The sequence below is a fragment of the Dermochelys coriacea genome, chromosome 14 (genome assembly GCF_009764565.3).
Source record: "Dermochelys coriacea isolate rDerCor1 chromosome 14, rDerCor1.pri.v4, whole genome shotgun sequence".
Lineage (NCBI taxonomy): Eukaryota > Metazoa > Chordata > Testudines > Dermochelyidae > Dermochelys > Dermochelys coriacea.
The window spans coordinates 9,013,165-9,026,331 of record NC_050081.1 but is presented as its reverse complement, the minus strand read 5'-3'; the positions used below and the strand labels follow the sequence as shown (position 1 = coordinate 9,026,331).

The 13,167-nt window shown below is 43.6% G+C and overlaps 1 protein-coding gene across 1 annotated transcript in view; it reads right to left on the bottom strand.

The window, feature by feature from the left end:
* Positions 1-11,487, bottom strand: part of TEX2 (testis expressed 2) — a 116,826-nt gene extending 105,339 nt beyond the window's left edge. The window contains exon 1 of the mRNA XM_038371519.2: positions 11,315-11,487. The gene's annotated coding sequence lies outside the window, so the exon portion shown is untranslated. The remainder of the gene's footprint in view (positions 1-11,314) is intronic.
* Between the last annotated feature and the right edge of the window lie 1,680 nt (positions 11,488-13,167).

Genomic DNA, 13,167 nt, shown 5'->3' with positions numbered 1-13,167 from the left:
CTATGTAAGATAAGACCACTCGTACATCTGCCTGTAAAGTGCCAAGCAGATCTACAGTGCAGGAAAAATAATCAGTATTACAAGAAACTGGGTCAAGCCTAGGGCTTCAGCTACTTGATAGCTTCCATCCGAACTAATACATCCCACTGATTTTCTTCCCCTACCCCCAGTAGAAATGCTATGTAATTAAAGCAGTGCTGAGAAAGAGTTAGTTGTTTTATGTCTTGATTTGCCTGGCAATAAGTTAAACAGCAAAAGCCACCAGATGGACTCCAAGGGCAATATAAAATGATTGTCTTAGATCTACATCCTGCCTTGTTCAATTACCCTATGTATATTATGCAGGTCATTCAGACTTTGATACATATTGCCATGCATGCAATCTACCATAAAACGTTCTAATGTAGAGCTCATAAAAATTACTCTAGTTGGTAGATGTGCTGTTAAAGCTATCCACTTATACATCTCTATGCACCAGGGGTGTGGTTGTTTCTATAAGACTATTAATTGCTAAGCCAAACTGTGCGGGGGGGAGGGGGGATTGCGCACAGGTGGCAGGAACTGTTGCCTTGCAGCACCAGATAACACAGTAGCACTGACTGACATCTGAGGATATCATCCACGCATTCTCATGTCTCTTTGATAAAGTCCCATTTCCAACAAAACAAGAAGATATAAAAGGGAAGTGAACAGCTCCCCCGCCGCACCCTCCCCCCCCTTTTTTTTTTAGGGGGAGGGGAGACTGCTCATGGAATACAGTAACTTTCACCTCATATCCATCACAAGTCAATAGTGACTAAAAGTGTAGTGTAGGGGATGGAACAGCCATCCTAAATGTAATAATTAAGTTTCCATACAGTTCTTAATAGATAGTAACCACAACTGACATCAGTCCTTCATTGCAGCTTCAACAACATGAGATGTGAATGGACCATGCAGACTGACCTCCTACTCACTCCTAAAAGTGGTCTTGCTAGGTCACCAATAGGCATTTTGCCTAGAAGGTGTGGAAAGAAAGGTTGAAGTGCCACTACCCATGTTCATCTACAAAATGGGTACCAGAGAACTTGACAGAGCTGTCAAATCACACGCAGTATATTCACTAATTATAATCATTATGGAATCTAGTCACAAGAAGAAGTAAAAAAGAAGTACCAAGTAGAGAATAAAAGGCAAGGTCACTGGCCAGAAGTAAAGTAAGTAGCATTCAAGATACAGGGGTTTACTCACTGTTAACATTCCTACAGTTAAGGATCTGTTGGCATTTCCATTACAAGCCCAGATCCGGAGTTGTATAACTTGGCCATTTAAAAAACAAAAACAAAAAAAAAATCCACCCCAGGCTGAAAGTTGGCATATAATATCTCAGAGGAGCACAGATTTTTAGGGGTTGTTGTTTCTTAAGTATTAATTTAGCTCTGCACATTTTAAAGGCATACAATGAAATAACAGAAGTTCTTACAGTTAAATACCGTTTCTGCTCTTATAACTGTGGCATTTTAAAAATTAGTATTTTCAGACAATTAATCTAAATGGCCCCGATCCAAAGAATTGCTGTGTATGGTATGTTAGCGTGCTTATAACAACATCTTATGAGAGACTGAGCACCTTGCAGAACTAGGCCTATTGTCATTTATAGCTCATTGCTTTTTGCTGACAATCACTTTGCACACAGAGCTAGTCCTTTTCCTTTAAATATCTTTCTTGTGATGCTTTGGAAATTATGAATATAATAGCTGCACTGTTTTAATATATATTCATAAAATAAAGTATAATGGTACTGCAGGGACGGTTATGGTATCTGTTCTGGATGTCTACTAAAAGACACAATGAAACCTTTATTAATAAACATTTTATTCAATTCACAGCCATCGAAGGATTAATATTCAATCATAGGACTATTTCCCTTTCATCCCCATGTTTTAAAATATTTCAATGTAGCCATGACGTCATAAAGTTAAAAAAAAAAATGAAAAGGACAGCCAAAGAGCTATGGAAATTCAGTGCAAGAACTGCAAAGCTCTTTACAAAGATTAGCTTATCAGGTCTAACAACCCAGCTATGAAGACAGCAAGAGATACATAAGGATCATTACATCCACCACTGAAATGCATTTACCCCCGAGGTGAAACACAAGCAACACCATGCAACAGGGTTGGGACAGGTTTCAGAGTAGCAGCCGTGTTAGTCTGTATTCGCAAACAGAAAAGGAGAACTTGTGGCACCTTAGAGACTAACACATTTATTTGAGCATAAGCTTTCATGAGCTACAGCTCACTTCATCAGATGCATTTGGTGGAAAATTTGGGTTGAGACAGAAAGTGAAGAACACCAGTCAGTTGAAATTGCAGGGGGACATTAAGGAGACAAAATGGAATTACCTGACCTGGAATGTGGCCAGGCCATTGTGTGCTAGAAGTGCTCCACTTAAAATAAAGTTTGTATGGTGGCAGTGGGGTGTGTTTTTGTTTTGTTTGGAGGTTTTTGTATTGTTTTGTTTTTAAAAGGACTCAATTGTCTGGACCTTGGCTTTAGATCTCAGCCAGAGGATGAATTCTTCAGTCTTTAAATCACAGAGATATGTTTTGGTGTTCAGAGGGGTTTCTAAAGAGTGGACAATCATATATATTATAAACTGCAAATCCTAGGCAGAAAAGGGTGAAAAAGGAGTAAACCCAAACCCAGTTTACAACCTTCATACTATCTGGTTTCAGTATTACACATGAAATATTCTTTTATCAAACTAGCACCATTCCAAGGATGTAAGTATCTTTTCCCTCAAAGCATAATTCTTCCATCTGGCCGCCAAAACATGGACTTTTTAATTCCCCAACATAAATTCCCATTTCTGAATCATAACAGAACAAAAACTACATTATTGCATTACATTATTAATTTCACACCATGAGTTCATTTCAGATCATGAATGATAGGCTACATTTATTAAAGTTATAGTACTTTGGATGGAAGGGGCTAGAAGTACAATTTCAAAGCACTTCACAAACATGAATCAGATCTCAACAATTCTGCCAAGAGAGTCTGAACCATAATTTAAGCTAAGGAAACTTACCCCAACTCTGGAGATAAGCCTAAAATAAATCCCAGTTATCTTGACTCTTAGTCCTCTGCAGCCACTAAACTTTGGCACTGAGAATTATTTAGCACTATGAATAGGACCCTATCAAATTCACGGCCATGAAAAACGCATCACGGATCATGAAATCTGGTCTTTTGTGTACTTTTACCCTATACTATGCAGATTTCACAGGGGAGACCAGCGTTTCTCAAACTGGGGGTCCTGACCCAAAAGGGAGTTATGGGGGCCCCAGTTATTTTAGGGGAGTCATGGCTATTACCACCCTTACTTCTGTGCTGCCTTCAGAGCTGGGTGGCCAGAGAGCAGCAGCTGTTGGCCAGGCGCCCAACTCTGAAGGTGGTGCCCTACCAGCAGCAGCACAGAAGTAAGGGTGGCAATACCATACCATGCCACGCCACCCTTACTTCTGTGCTGCTGCCTTCAGAGCTGGGCGGCTGAAGAGCGGCGGTTGTTGACTGAGGGCCCAGCTCTGCAGGCTGCAGCAAAGAAGTTAGGAGGGCAACACCATACCATGACATCCTTACTTCTGCATGCTGCTGGTGGCGGCTCTGCCTTCAAAGCTTGGCTCCTGCCAAGTAGCCACCACTCTCCAGCTGCCCAGCTCTGAAGGCAGCCGCCACCAGCAGCAGAACAGAAGCAAGGGTAGCAGTACCACAACCCCCTGGCAACAATCTTGCGACCCTCCTACAACTCCTTTTTCGGTCAAGACCCCTAAAATTACAACACCGTGACACCGAAATCATGAAATTGACCAAAATGGACCATGAATTTGGTAGAGCCCTAACTATGAAGTTGATCCTTTAGGAGATTTATGAGCAATTCCCAAGCACAGTAGACGTTTTCAGGTCTTTTTACAAACTCTCTTAAACTTGACCCATGCCCATCTTGGGATGGCCTCAAATTTACAACAGTTAAACAGTTTCCTTGCCCAGTTTCTTAAGTGCCATGGGAATAATCCTGCCTTGGCTGGACAAACAGAACCCCCAATAGTGATGGTGAAAACCTAATTGACACCACTGGGGATGGTGATGATAATATGGTAGACGAGTGGCAAAGAGCCCGTCAGTAGCCATACCATGCAGACAGTGGGTGGTAGAATGAGGTCAAACAAACCCAGTTCACGAAAACTATTAATCTACACCAGCGGTTCTCAAACTGTGGGTTGGGGACCCCAAAGTGCATCATGATCCCACTTTAATGGGGTCACCTGGGCTGGCTCAGACTTGTTGGAGCCCAGGGACAAAGCCCAAGCCTGAGGGCTTCAGGTTACAGGCCCCCTGCCTGAGGCTGAAGCCCTTGGGTTTTGGCCCCTCGACCTGGGGCAGTGGGGCTTTGGCTTTGCCTTCCTTGCCCCAGGTGGCAGGACTTGGGCGGGCTCAGGCTTCGAAGGGGATCGTGGTGCAATTAATTTTGGGAATCTCTGATCTATACCACCCTTCTAGGCTTTAACAAACATTGGCATTTTTCCCTTATATTTTGTTATCTATCCTTCAGAGTCACCTCTTCTCATCTAAAATACTGACCCAGAGAGTAGTATAGTGGCCTGTACTTTTTGCAACAAAACAATATTTTAAAAGAATTAAGGTGCAATAGAGAGAAAGAATGGTTTTGCAGTTAACAGATAGGGATGAGAGTTGGGAGATCCAGGAGGGGAAGAAATTGGGGATTAAACTGCCCTCTTTTCCCATCTTATTCTCCTACTTCCTCCAAGGTATTAATGACAAACTCAAACCAGACCTCTAGATCTGATCCGACTTGCAGCAAGTTTAGATCTCAACTCTGCAGGTTAGGGACCATCTCTGCCAAACTACATGCAAGACTGGCACTGTTCATGACTTCACAAGAAACTGTTCAACCATCCAGCCCCATTTTGTTCTCAAAGAATTTTCTGCTGTATTTCATACTTTTCAGTATCTTCTGGTTGGGAGAAGACTGAATATGGTCCAGCAATAATCCATTTGAGACATTTTTCAAAAGCAACCTCTGACCTTGGGTATCTCAAGTTTTGAGCACCCAACCTGGGACACCTGGACTTCATTTTCAGGGGTGCTGATCACAAACAACTCCAATTAAAGTAAATGGGAGTGCACATGCTAAGTAACTGTTAAAAGGAGGCCACAAAGCATCAGATTAGACACCCAATATACGCAGATACTTTTGGAAAATTCAGCTGTTAGCCTCCAACAGCCTCACTCTACAGCACCAAATTGAAGAGGAAGAAGACACACCTTAATTATTTCACTAAACAATTAGACATGTAAATATGGTACTATGAAAATGATCTGATACAATCTGCCACACCATGCCAGACATACTTCGATTTTCTCACAACATTTTTGTGGCATTAGAATGCTCAGAATTTATTGGAACTCAATGCTAACATAAAGTTGCTCTGTGTCAGAGACTGCAATATGGTTTTGGCTCTTCTGGGAGAACTTAAACATAACCTCCAGTAATTATTTTCACCTGCCAGACAACAATAAACATTTTTGCTAGTTTGATTTTACTGTTAAATATTAAAGTAACTAAAAAATGTTTGCATAGGTATATTACCATCTGTAACATAGGGAAAAATGAGCATTATGAACTTATAGTTAACATTTAGTATTGTAATGTTTATATTGAAAAGCAAAAAAAAAAAAGATCTTTAATAAAAAAATATCTTTGCAGAGAAGGGAAAGTTTCTTCCATCTCTTGGGTGACTGATAGCCCATCCTGACAATCACTCTCTTTCACTCGCTCCGGAGGCTGTCCAAGAGCTTCATCCCATCACATATTTACAGTATGCAAGATGTTGCCCCAACTCTATTCAACTCTATTCTAAGAGCAAGGGATTTAGAAAAAGAGGCATATAAGGACAAGGAAAGTTGCTAACTCCTGTTTTAATCAAATATATGGAGAGGGGGAGGGTAAAAAAAACCTGTGGCTGTTTCTCTAGCGGCTTTGATTTAAGGATCACAAGCAGATAAAGTTAAGTATCACAACACTCCATGTATTATTATTGCCATGAGCAAGCTAAGGCATAGAAAGATTAAGTAACTTGGGCTCCTTTGACCTTCAAAATGTTCCCATTCTCAGTCTAACCACTATGCCACAGTCTTAAACTGAAATGGGATCTTAACCAATACAATCCAAAAATAAATAAATAAATAAATAAATAAATAAAAAGAGCTTCACTTTAAACCAGTATTCTTTTGCATTGTCAGAATATCTAATTATAGAGATAAACCCTCTGCTTTAAACCTATTGACTGTGTTACGTTAATGGCAGAGGCTTCCACGAAAACAAGGGAATAAGTTCAGTCGGACTTCAGCACTTTCCTGAATCAGGGTCTTTATTATATAAACCCTTGAAAGTTCTCATGTTTACCTCTCTATCTGAAAACTGAAATAGTTAATTCTGTTCTACAGTCACGTGGTGGAAAGTGAATCCTATTGCTCTCAATAAGCAAGCTACTGTAGTCAAACACAGCATCACTTAAATCAATTTAATATTTCTTTACTACCCAATAAAAACTAATATAAATGTAGAAAGGAAGAAGGAAAACATGTACAATACAGCGACCAGATAGATAGCTTAACAAGTCTAAAATGCAGGTTTGATTGAAGCAGCTGGATGGTACAAAACCAGACTCAAATTCTAAGAGAGTTAACTAATCATTTCATCCTACTGAGGTAGTTAATACTAGGTGATTTATTAAATGTGGGATTTTTCTACTAAAGTCTTAAAAACCAGTGTTAAAAGTATTCTTTGTCATTTCAGAGATTATTGCACTCTCCACTCCAGAGATGCCTACATCTCAATGGAGCCAGGTTTAGATACATATAAATGCTACAGAATCAAAGGTATTTATTAATGTAATTTCCTGTTTGCACACACACAAAGTAATAGAGAGAGAGTGTTAAACTGAAGTGATCAAATCAAATGACCGTTTTCAGGGGGCGCAAGTGAAAGTTTAAGCAAAAGAAACCACAGGTTTAATATGCAGCTGAAAATTTTAAATCTGAAGAGGCCAGATAGATTAAGGACAATGATTAGTGACATATAAATATCAAAGGAGCTAAATTTACAGCTGTCATTTCTCCGTCACAACACTATCATTTTGCATTTTATATCCAAGTGGTGGCAACATGAATAAGGTCAGCTGAACATACAGAGTTGCAAGTCTGGGATCGCCAAACACTATTAAGAGTTATACTAGGTCAAGTTTCAGAGTAGCAGCCATGTTTGCGTGTATTCGCAAAAAGAAAAGGAGTACTTGTGCCACAAGTACTCCTATACTAGGTCAAGGTTCAGACTTTCATAGGGAGCTCTTTCCTTAGATGGAAGTGTCTCTCACTACTTATCGAGCTAGAGCCAACCCTGCCCTCTTACTTCCTTCATCTACCCTCTGAATTGCAAATCCTAACACTCCTGGCCTGCAGTACATTCAACTCCTTCTTAACAGTTTCCATAAAATCCTTCTGCATTTTCATCCTTTAGTCTTGTCTTTCTTGCTGAATACGCAAAATAGAAATCAATCCCTCCTAGAACAGTGTATAAATACAAGGGGTGTCACTGAACTAAGTTATTTTTATTGTACTTCTCTACTCCTACATTATCCTATTCACCTTTCCCATCAATATACTGTACTGCCTGAAGCACCACGTGATGCTGTACAGCTTTTTAGAAGAAAAATATTTTGGATCATACCATCTTCTGCTCAAGCACTCTGATATCCTTGAGAGGCATTCACTAATTAAGCCAGCAAACAACCATCATTATTTCATCTGTGGGAAAATGGAGGTGCTGAGATTTGAGTGACTTGCAAACTCAATAGTGATCCTGGGCAGCAAGGCAAAAGCAGAATCCACATCTCCTGACTCCCAGTCTTGTAACCACTGAACTATGCCTCAATAATAAACTAATTTTGCTTCTCCTCCCTCCCCAGGCCTGCTCCTCCAACTATTCCATCATATTTAAAATCCCACTAGGTCTGAGCTCCATTTTTACCTACCTGTATCATATTAAGGACTATAACAGAATGAAGTTTGGTCCTTCAACCTCTGCAGGGTATGTCTGCATTCTAAATCTAACACACCACTCTAAACACACTGGGGCAGAGACTATCTTCCTTTATGCTGGCTCATCACTGGGCTCACAACCGGTCCTCAGTATGTCTCACACAGCTCAAAGTTGTTGGCTCTCTGGGCATGCGGCAAGACTTTACTTCTTTTCCCAGATTTCACCTAAGTGGTTGAATGAGTGGAATCCAGATGGATTGACAGAGTCACAGTTATTGATTATCAGAAGGGTTTTTAGCATATAATGTTTATAAATCTAGAGCAGTAAATATTCACATGTAACAAAGGAATGCAATTACACTTTTCCCTAATCATTGCCCTTTTCAGTAGACTAATATGTTGCTACATATTTCTTCTGATATTATGTTCTCTTCACTGTCTACCTCCCTTCATTTGTTCCATATTGCTTTCTTCAAATGTAACATATCAAATATTTCTGCCCATAACTGTATAAATCGCCTGTCTCACTTCCTACTCACTACATCTTTTTATCTACATCACCCCACAGCTGTCTAAACAGATGTGTAGAGAAAACTAAATATTCTCTAGTAGCATTTGAAACTCATACACAGACATGCTAAAAATCTGAATATGAAACTAACTATAAAATGAAGTGCAAGTGACTTCTTTATCCAAAAGAAATAATAAATAAAGATCATTAATGTGTTTTTAAAATTCTCTCATTTTTAATAGTCTAAGATGTTTGTATTATGTAGTAAAAGTTTGTTTTTACCTATTGTAGTTAATAGTGTTCATTAAATATTCTCCCATATTCTCTGTATATGATAAAGAATATGTTTACTTTGCACCTGAAATGTCAAATTTAATTATATGATTCAGATGAGAATAGTTCTTAGCCCATGACAAGAGTCAAGTAATATTACTACTATGATTTTTTAACTTGACAGGAAGAGGAAGATTTAAGCCACCAATCAGAACCATTCAGACCACTGTACCTCCATAGAAGCCCATTGAGGGGTCACCCAAATGGATCAGCTTGCAGAATAAGGTCTTAAGTCAATCAAAACACGTGACCCCCCTCTTATATTATGGCATATCACAACAAACACTTAAAGGCTGACTTCTTTAATCCACAAAAACTTAACTTTACTTTCTTCTGCTGAAATTAAAATGCTTATACTTCTCAAATACTCTATTTTTAAGAGCAATCAAGTACTCACCTAAAAATAATATGAAGTTACCCAAATATTTTCACTTTTTAAAGTACATAAATGTTTTCTAAATATCAGTTAATGTTATAACTTATTGTATAAAACAAACCAGTAACATTGTGTGGTTGTTTTGTTTTTTTAAGCCACACAAACAAGATTGTGAAATTGGCATGTATGGAGACAAACAAGTATGACAAAGCATTCTAATAGGAAGATAGGTTTTATGGACTGGGATTTTCAAAGGTGATTAAGAGAGCTAGGCACTCAATTCCAACTGAATTTCAATGGGAGCTGGGCACCAAGCTCCTGCAGGAATCTTTGAATCCAAGCCACAGTTCAGAACACATTTGTGGATGAGGTATACTCTGGCAAGAAGTTTAGACCAAATGTTTAGAGGGAACTTTGTTATATTTCCTTTTTTTTTTTAAGTTGCAAAACCCAACTTTAATGCCAACTAGAATAATTTCCTGGGATTTAAACACTGAATATCAATGGAGGAAGAACACTAACATAGCAGTACTGAGAATTAATTTCAGGAGAACCAGAAGGCACAACAGACAAAGCCTATTTTTCCTGAACAAACCGAGTAAAGCACTAAAACAAAAAAACACATCAATACTGAAAAGTAAATTAATTTGTTCCAAGTTTCAACAATGATAATTTGGAGTGTTATTAACAGTAGAGGCCAGGAAACTTGTTTTTAAGATAGGATAGTTTTTAAGATTTAAACAGTGTTCCTGTCAGGTTACATATCTACTGAATACTAGTATCAGACCAGATTCCAATTTCACTTACATTGGCAAGTCAATCAGGAATAACTCCACCGACTTCTGAATCTGAACTGATCAGAATCCAGCCCAATAGAAAAAAATGGCAATCCTGATATATCTTGACCACCACAGCTCATTGCTCACCCGAAGCCAACCACCCAATAAAATAAATGTGTTAGTCTCTAGGGTGCCACAAGTACTCCTTTTCTTTTTGCGAATACAGACTAACACGGCTGCTACTCTGACACCCAGCCCCTCTTACTATTAAGTGGAAAACAAAACAAAAACGTGATAAAACACCGTTCACTAAGTCTGCTTTCATCTGTGGCATACAGGCACGCAGCGTACGTGCCATTAAGCACAGACCAGCGTAATCTCTATCGGGATGAAAACTGGCTGTTCTTCAAGTAGTCTCTCCTGTTGCGGCTGGGGCTATTCCCCGCATCGCAGGCTGGCTACCTGCGAGCTTCAGCTACTACAAGCTACAGAGACAGACATGATACAGGCTTCCTCCCAACTCCACTGCTGCAATGGATATGCGTGTCTCCTACAGGAACAAGGGGACAGACAACCTCGAGCGGTGGATCAGGCAGCCTCATGGCCAAAGGGGAATGTTGACGGGGAGATTTCAGAGGAGCAGCCGTGTTAGTCTGTATTCGCCAAAAGAAAAGGAGGACTTGGGGCACCTTAGAGACTAACACATTTATGAGAGCATAAGCTTTCGTGTGCATCCGATGAAGTGAGCTGGAGCTCACGAAAGCTTACGCTCAGATAAATTTGTTAGGCTCTAAGGTGCCCCAAGTGCTCCTTTTCTTTTGACGGGCAGGTCACTGCTCCAACTCCCACCTGCCTCAACCACGTTAAAGTCCCCTTGACAGTCAGCTCTCTAGACGCCCAAACCAGATCAGAGCCTTACAACAATCCTGACAGCCAGCGACCCCCCCGTCCCCCAAAAATCCTTCCACCCAGAGTCCCCTTCACCCCAGGGAAACCCAGAGCCCCAGTACAAGCTCTGTGACCCAGACTCCCCCAAGCAAACACCCGGGCGCCGAGCCCCCTGCCCCCCCAGTCATCGCCCTGTCATCCCAATAAATACGTTGCTGCCCAGAGCCCCAAGAGATATTCTGCCCCCCCCATCCTGCCCGGCCATGTGCTGCCCCACCGGGGCAGCTGCGTATCCCCCCCGTGTAGGCCCAGCCAGGCTGCGGCTACCTCCGAGGCCGGAGGTCTCCTCCTCGCCCAGTCCCGGAGCCTGCAGGAGGCTGCCGGGCTCCAGCGCCTCAGCCGGGGCTCTGCAGCGGGCGCTCCCGCCGGGCAGGTTGCAGCGGTGGGAGCAGGAAGGAGGGCGGGGGAGAGCCCAGGCCGGGGCTGGGGCCAGCCCCGCCCCTCTTACCTTATCGCCGGCTCATGGTACGGCTCTGCCCGGGGTGTGGGTGGCTCCAGCGTCGCCCTGCCCGGTCCCTCACTGCCAGGCCAGCCCCGCGACCCGGCGCGGCGACAGGAAGCGGGGTGGCGGCGAGCCGCCTGACGCGACGCGGCCAATCCGGGGCGGGCGCTGGGCTGGGCCTATCACGGCACTTGGCTTGGCGGTTAAAGGCACAGGGGCCAGGGCGCGAGGCGCTCCCGCCGGACGCGGGGCTCCGGGGGGGGGGGGGGAAGGGGGCTAGGATCCAGTGTATTGGGGCGGCGGGTGCTGTGTTCCAGTGTAGTGAGGTGTATGGGGGGGGCTTGGCTCCAGTGTCATGGGGTGTATGGGGGGGCTTGGATCCAGTGTCATGGGGTGTATGGGGGAGGAGCTTGGATCCAGTGTAGTGGGGTGTATGGGGGGGCTTGGATCCAGTGTAGTGGGTGTATGGGGGAGGAGCTTGGATCCAGTGTAGTGGGGTGCATGGGGGGGCTTGGATCCAGTGTAGTGGGTGTATGGGGAAGGAGCTTGGATCCAGTGTAGTGGGGTGTATGGGGGGGCTTGGATCCAGTGTAGTGGGTGTATGGGGAGGAGCTTGGCTCCAGTGTCATGGGGTGTATGGGGGAGGAGCTTGGATCCAGTGTAGTGGGGTGTACGGGGGGGCTTGGATCCAGTGTCATGGGGTGTATGGGGGAGGAGCTTGGATCCAGTGTAGTGGGTGTATGGGGGGGCTTGGATCCAGTGTAGTGGGTGTATGGGGGAGGAGCTTGGATCCAGTGTAGTGAGGTGTATGTGGGGGGCTTGGATCCAGTGTCATGGGGTGTATGGGGAGGAGCTTGGATCCAGTGTCATGGGGTGTATGGGGGGGCTTGGATCCAGTGTCATGGGGTGTATGGGGGAGGAGCTTGGATCCAGTGTAGTGAGGTGTATGTGGGGGGCTTGGATCCAGTGTCATGGGGTGTATGGGGAGGAGCTTGGATCCAGTGTAGTGGGTGTATGGGGGGGCTTGGATCCAGTGTAGTGGGTGTATGGGGGAGGAGCTTGGATCCAGTGTAGTGGGTGTATGGGGGGGGCTTGGCTCCAGTGTCATGGGGTGTATGGGGGGGCTTGGCTCCAGTGTCATGGGGTGTATGGGGGAGGAGCTTGGATCCAGTGTAGTGGGGTGTACGGGGGGGCTTGGATCCAGTGTCATGGGGTGTATGGGGGAGGAGCTTGGATCCAGTGTAGTGGGTGTATGGGGGGGCTTGGATCCAGTGTAGTGGGTGTATGGGGGAGGAGCTTGAATCCAGTGTAGTGAGGTGTATGTGGGGGGCTTGGATCCAGTGTCATGGGGTGTATGGGGAGGAGCTTGGATCCAGTGTCATGGGGTGTATGGGGGGGCTTGGATCCAGTGTCATGGGGTGTATGGGGGAGGAGCTTGGATCCAGTGTAGTGAGGTGTATGTGGGGGGCTTGGATCCAGTGTCATGGGGTGTATGGGGGGGCTTGGATCCAGTGTAGTGGGTGTATGGGGGAGGAGCTTGGATCCAGTGTAGTGGGTGTATGGGGGGGGCTTGGCTCCAGTGTCATGGGGTGTATGGGGGAGAAGCTTGGATCCAGTGTAGTGGGTGTATGGGGGGGCTTGGCTCCAGTGTCATGGGGTGTATGGGGGAGGAGCTTGG